This window comes from Drosophila tropicalis, unplaced genomic scaffold (assembly GCF_018151085.1).
Source record: "Drosophila tropicalis isolate 14030-0801.00 unplaced genomic scaffold, ASM1815108v1 contig_634, whole genome shotgun sequence".
Classification (NCBI taxonomy): Eukaryota; Metazoa; Arthropoda; class Insecta; order Diptera; family Drosophilidae; genus Drosophila; species Drosophila tropicalis.
In genome coordinates, this window is record NW_027173114.1 from 1 (window position 1) to 7,268 (window position 7,268).

Here is a 7,268-nt window from a genome sequence, read left to right on the forward strand (position 1 = left end):
ATATTGATCAGGATGAATAGCCGAGTCGATCTAGCCATGTCCGTCTGTCCGTCCGTCCGTCCGTCCGTCCGTCCGTCCGTCCGTATGAACACGCAGATCTCGGAGACTATAAGAGCTAGAGCCACCAAATTTGGTATGTATACTCGTGTATTATGTACATATATAGAGTACATTGGAATTTCGGCCACGCCCCCTTACGCCCCCAGGAATCACATAAAACTGTTTTCTTAAAAAGTATAACAGCTAGAGACATCAAATTTGGTTTATATACTCGTTTAGTTGGCGCGCAGAAACTAATTGTTTAAACTTTTTGCCACGCCCCCTTCCGCCCCCGGAATTTACATAAAACAGATTTTCTTAAAAACTATGACAGCTACCGACATCAAATTTGGTATGCAGACTAGTTTAATTTATCATTATGTTTCAGGGGCGTAGCACGGGGCTAATGTAATGACTTACAAATTCATCTTTTGCAGTTCACTTAGGGATTCAAATTCTAGTTTGTTTAACTAATCGAGTCTTAACTATCGGTATAATCAATGCCCCTATAAAAAAATCTTACTCCATCCATGTATTTACAATTCTTTCTTAATTTCTTTCGGTTGTTGCTGTTTTCGAATCTGTCGCATCGAATCAAACACAAAAATAGCTGGCAAGCTGCTAGCACCTTATTAGTCATATGTCCATCGTGACACATCGTTCTGCCTTCCCGCCTCTCACCCACTCTGTCACTTTATCCCCTCTGGCAGTCAAGCTACTGTGTTCTACCTACACCCACTGTATTAAATATACAAATCTGCTGCTTTTGCATTTTGTTTATAAACGCATGCGCTAAATTTAAACAAAAATGTTCTCAATATGTTTATCGAAAAAGAATATGTTTTTAGTCAAGTTTTAGTTTTTAGTCAAGTGAACAGCACACACCACAAAAAGGGATGAAGTGAGATGGATCAAGCTTCACAACTGATCTGAATCAAAAGATGTATGTGTGCATATCCCAAAATCTAGTGAAGTTAAGTTGCTCCCAGGTGGTCTACTCTTTGCCACGATGACGCCACCAAACACATGCCACAAAATGATTATAATGAATCGTGGCATATGAGTCTCATCTGGGGAACATTCCAAAATATAATATACCATTCATATATAAACAGAGAAAAAAAAAATAAAATCAAAAGGGTTCACCAAAAACAAGTACATAAGAGAACTAAAGAAATGTGAATGAAAAATCAAACCGAAATGGATTTGAAAATTTTATTAATCATCCAATTGGAATAGTAAATTTATCAGTAGCACAGATAATAAATTAGGTTCCCTTTAGTATCATCTAAATGAAGAATGCTTAATCCAACTTGATTTCATATGTTAAGGCACATTGAGTCTTGAAACTTCATGAAGAATAGCTGATAAAGGCTGATAAAAATAGAAAGGACTACGTTTCTACATATAGAAAGAGAGAAAGATCAAAGAAAATCGCCGCACAATTTAGTTAGACATTTATATTTGGAATTATGGAGAATATGCTTTGGAACGTTTTCAGTCCACTTTTTAATAAGGAATATTGAAAAGTCTTCTCCCATAAGTACAAATATTATAGCCAATTCCGCGACATGATAATATAGAAAATTTTTTCTTCACATCTTTCCAATTTTGGTTGGGAATGGAAACGTCTTTTTATATATTTTATCTTTATGCTATTAATCTTGAAAGTTGGAAAAGCGATAGAAGGGACGCTGAGTGTTCATCTGAAATAGGACAGTAATATTTTGCTTCTTTATTAATCGATATGATTTATCACCTTGACTTTGGAAACGTCAATGAACGAATTGAGACGAGTGGCCATCAATCCTTTACGCACTTCGTTCTTTGTCTCAGTCTGGCTTCCACGCTGGGTCAGGGCACGTCCGATCATTGGGACGATAGTGCGCACCAGCACAGGTATAAAACCCCGTAGTGGAACATAAGCCATTGTGTAGATAGAAAATTTGGTTGATTGTTTTTGTTTTCTAGCCGAAAGGATCTTAATAATTTCTCTAAAAAAAAATCTCAAAAAATAAAATTCAATTTTGTTGTGAGATTAGAGAAATTTTTTGGTTGTGTTCGAATTGAAACTATAAAATATACTGAGCAAGTAACGTGTAGCTCTCATAGGTCAAATGAGAACTTCAAGCAACGATTGCTTAGATTGAATCAAATTTTGTGATTTTTCTGAATTTTTAATTTTTGTTTTCGTTTTTGAAGATGAAGATATAAAACTAGAGCAGTAGTTTGATAAACATAACTGATAATTGATTTTTATGTAAAATAAAACTTTAGTTTCTTGGCGGATCATTTGTTTTCTTGTCAACTTTTATATACTTATTTGAATTATATTTAACAATAGCGCAAAATGCATTAAATGTATACATTTATACAAAAATTGTTCTTCTATTTATTTTAGTCCCAAAAATTTATAAGAATTTTAATGAATTAATATATTATATATATTAAAGCTTAAACAATTGTTTGGTTTCCCAAATTTGTCAATCATCTCGTTTCCATAGAATAGAATGATTGATAAACAATTTCTTGTCTCTCTGCTTGAATCATACAATACTAGAAGCAGTCTTGAGCAGTTTTCTTGCTTCTCTGCAAAACAGACTGAAAATGAGGAAACTCTTTTTTCGCAAGTCGTGGGAAGAAGTCTGCCAAGTTGAAATATTTTCAGTCTTGTTAAGAGTGATCGTGAAGAGGACAATTGATAGTTAAGTTGTTTAAAATTTTGTTTGTATTTTATTATCTAATTCAATTTGAATTATTAAGAACTATGCACTTATGGAATTGGCTATTGACTGCTTTGCTAGATTGCTAAATTGATTTGAAAAATCTCAATTGTAATTTGTGTCTTTAACTATTTATTTAAACTTTTAAGACGTTGCGTAAAACGAATGAATTTGATGATTAACTCTTAACATTAACTCTTCTTGCCTTAAAAGAATGTGTTTTTCGACCGTTTATATGAACAAAGAAACAAAGTGACTAAAAGAAGAAGTAACAAGGAACTAACCGACGAGTGCAAGGTTTAATGTGTGCGGTTTTCCTTTTATTTCTGGAATTCATTTTAAGTATTAAGTTTTCGAACGCGCTACATAAATTAGGCACGAAATTATCCAATTATATATACCATTTGAAACGCTTGATGATTAACAAACAAGAAAATTTGTAAATTTGTCCTTTTCTAATTCTAGAATATTAGCCGATATAAAGTTCTCCAGTCACTCCTTAGTATATAAACAGATTCTTAGTAAAAATTAAGGAATTTTATGTTGGCTAACATGAAAACTTATTTGAGAGAAGAGAGTAGAGGTCTGTAACTGGCCTGCTTCCTAAAGATCTTTGAGACTAGGGCAAGGGCACTAACCCCTTCTATACTCGAGATTTAGGTAAGGATATAAATACTTATATTGACTAACTTGTTCTAGAGAGAGCTTAGTATATTTTAATTATAAAGTGTATTTTTGATTCGTTGAACAAAACCAAGTTCTTAATTCCTCGAATCAAATAGATATGCTCAGATGCATGTGTTTGTATATGTGTATATACTTTGTTTAATTTTTATTTTTTTGTGTGTTGACTGATGTGTCACGGCTGTCAGTAAATAATTCAAATGATTTTGCAACTAGGTTTAGATTTCATGTCTTTTGTCGACGCTAAATGAAAATGTATCTCCGCGTATATGTTAGTTTGTGTGTATCTGCATATATGTACATATATGTATATTTGTATTTATATCTGCATCCAAGGGAATCTAAGCACAGTCGGTCATTTAGTCATCATTTATGTGGAAAATAGTCTTGGGATGTCATAAATTGGGAAAAATTTTCAGCATTTATTATGTCTTTGGGAATTTTCACAAAAATTAAAACCAAATTGAGTATATATACTTAGGTACTATTGTTAATTTGAAAAAATAGACAAGTATTGTTAATTTATCATTATGTTTCAGGGGCGTAGCACGGGGCTAATGTAATGACTTACAAATTCATCTTTTGCAGTTCACTTAGGGATTCAAATTCTAGTTTGTTTAACTAATCGAGTCTTAACTATCGGTATAATCAATGCCCCTATAAAAAAATCTTACTCCATCCATGTATTTACAATTCTTTCTTAATTTCTTTCGGTTGTTGCTGTTTTCGAATCTGTCGCATCGAATCAAACACAAAAATAGCTGGCAAGCTGCTAGCACCTTATTAGTCATATGTCCATCGTGACACATCGTTCTGCCTTCCCGCCTCTCACCCACTCTGTCACTTTATCCCCTCTGGCAGTCAAGCTACTGTGTTCTACCTACACCCACTGTATTAAATATACAAATCTGCTGCTTTTGCATTTTGTTTATAAACGCATGCGCTAAATTTAAACAAAAATGTTCTCAATATGTTTATCGAAAAAGAATATGTTTTTAGTCAAGTTTTAGTTTTTAGTCAAGTGAACAGCACACACCACAAAAAGGGATGAAGTGAGATGGATCAAGCTTCACAACTGATCTGAATCAAAAGATGTATGTGTGCATATCCCAAAATCTAGTGAAGTTAAGTTGCTCCCAGGTGGTCTACTCTTTGCCACGATGACGCCACCAAACACATGCCACAAAATGATTATAATGAATCGTGGCATATGAGTCTCATCTGGGGAACATTCCAAAATATAATATACCATTCATATATAAACAGAGAAAAAAAAAATAAAATCAAAAGGGTTCACCAAAAACAAGTACATAAGAGAACTAAAGAAATGTGAATGAAAAATCAAACCGAAATGGATTTGAAAATTTTATTAATCATCCAATTGGAATAGTAAATTTATCAGTAGCACAGATAATAAATTAGGTTCCCTTTAGTATCATCTAAATGAAGAATGCTTAATCCAACTTGATTTCATATGTTAAGGCACATTGAGTCTTGAAACTTCATGAAGAATAGCTGATAAAGGCTGATAAAAATAGAAAGGACTACGTTTCTACATATAGAAAGAGAGAAAGATCAAAGAAAATCGCCGCACAATTTAGTTAGACATTTATATTTGGAATTATGGAGAATATGCTTTGGAACGTTTTCAGTCCACTTTTTAATAAGGAATATTGAAAAGTCTTGTCCCATAAGTACAAATATTATAGCCAATTCCGCGACATGATAATATAGAAAATTTTTTCTTCACATCTTTCCAATTTTGGTTGGGAATGGAAACGTCTTTTTATATATTTTATCTTTATGCTATTAATCTTGAAAGTTGGAAAAGCGATAGAAGGGACGCTGAGTGTTCATCTGAAATAGGACAGTAATATTTTGCTTCTTTATTAATCGATATGATTTATCACCTTGACTTTGGAAACGTCAATGAACGAATTGAGACGAGTGGCCATCAATCCTTTACGCACTTCGTTCTTTGTCTCAGTCTGGCTTCCACGCTGGGTCAGGGCACGTCCGATCATTGGGACGATAGTGCGCACCAGCACAGGTATAAAACCCCGTAGTGGAACATAAGCCATTGTGTAGATAGAAAATTTGGTTGATTGTTTTTGTTTTCTAGCCGAAAGGATCTTAATAATTTCTCTAAAAAAAAATCTCAAAAAATAAAATTCAATTTTGTTGTGAGATTAGAGAAATTTTTTGGTTGTGTTCGAATTGAAACTATAAAATATACTGAGCAAGTAGACGCGCAGAAACTGGCTATTTAAAAAAATTTTGCCACGCCCACTTCCGCCCCGCAAATTAAACAAAACTGATTTTATCAAAAACAAACAAAGCTAAACTCACCAAATTTAGTATGTATACTGGCTTAGTATGCGCGCAGAGTATACATATTTTGATATTTTGCCACGCCCCCACTTCCGCCTCCATAATTAAGAAAAAACCGATTTCCCCTGTAGTTTTTTGACCATCGCATTCAAATTCGGCAGACTAATTAATCTTATCTATTTCTACAAAACTACCAAATTTTATTGAAATCGGACTAGAAACATGCAAAATATGCGGTTGAACGTATTTACTAAGCGGTCCACAAGGCCAGAATTGGCCGTAGAGTCAGCGAGATAGCACATAGTATGAAGCATGTAAAAACAATTTAATAGACATATGTATGTACATTTTGGTTTTCGAAATCTAAAAAAAAATTTGTTTCACCTGGTGTATGGTATACCCGAGTCGACGAGTCGACTTACTTGCTTCATTTTTTTGATTGCAAACGCTAGCCTAGTCATGGAACCCCAGAGAACTTCGGGAAAACCCGAACGTTCGTACTCTCAATGAGGCGTAAAGTGGGGAGAGGGCCAAGCAGCTACGAAAATAATTTAGTGTAGCACAGACTACAGAACGATGAAGGCAGGCCTATGTCGCTTGTGATTTCGTTCTGTCTATGTATGTGTACACTCGTCGGTACATGCTCAGGCTTCGTAGTGTGTGTGTGACGTGAAGTTGTACAACATCGCATTTCAATAGCTCGCTCGACCAAAATGTTTAGGTTTCGACAAAACAGCGACAATGCGAATGGGGATATGCCCCTGTCGAAAGAATATCAAGAAATGTTGGCCTCGGCTTCGTATGTATCCCGGTGGCTGTGCCGATAAAGGTGCTCGCTTGGCGATCGGAATATCCCTGGTTCGATTCCCAACTCGTACTCGTTTAAAAGGTTATTTTGTTAATTTTTTTATTTTTATAAAAATAAACAAAAAACATAACGAAAAAAAAAAATAAACAAAAAATATTAAAAAAATAACAAACCAAAAAGAAACAAAATAAAAAAAATAGGCAAAGAAAAACCTTTTAACGAGTACGAGTTGGGATTCGAACCATGGACTTTCCGATCGCCAAGCGAGCACTTTATCGGCACAGCCACCGGGATGCATACGAAGCTGAGGCCAACATTTCTTGATATTCTTTCGACAGGGGGCAGTATCCTATTCGCATTGTCGCTGTTTTGTCGAAAATTAAACATTTTGGTCGAGCGAGCTATTGAAATGCGATGTTGTACAACTTCACGTCACACACACACTACGAAGCCTGAGCATGTACCGACGAGTGTACACATACATAGACAGAACGAAATCACAAGCGACATAGGCCTGCCTTCATCGTTGTGGTAGTCTGTGCTACACTAAATTATTTTCGTAGCTGCTTGGCCCTCTCCCCACTTTACGCTCTCATTGAGAGTACGAACGTTCGGGTTTTCCCGAAGTTCTCTGGGGTTCCATGACTAGGCTAGCGTTTGCAATCAAAAAAACATGAGTTTGT

The 7,268-nt window shown here is 34.9% G+C and overlaps 2 long non-coding RNA genes across 2 annotated transcripts; both read right to left on the minus strand.

Moving 5' to 3' along the window:
- Positions 1–1,484: 1,484 nt before the first annotated feature.
- LOC137578681 (uncharacterized) lies at positions 1,485–2,334 on the minus strand. Its single transcript, XR_011032739.1, has 2 exons — positions 1,799–2,334; positions 1,485–1,745 (listed from the first exon to the last, which is right to left on the minus strand). It is a non-coding gene; the product is annotated as an uncharacterized lncRNA (long non-coding RNA).
- A 2,708-nt stretch (positions 2,335–5,042) lies between these two features.
- LOC137578682 (uncharacterized) lies at positions 5,043–5,662 on the minus strand. The gene is made up of 2 exons (XR_011032740.1): positions 5,357–5,662; positions 5,043–5,303 (listed from the first exon to the last, which is right to left on the minus strand). It is a non-coding gene; the product is annotated as an uncharacterized lncRNA (long non-coding RNA).
- Between the last annotated feature and the right edge of the window lie 1,606 nt (positions 5,663–7,268).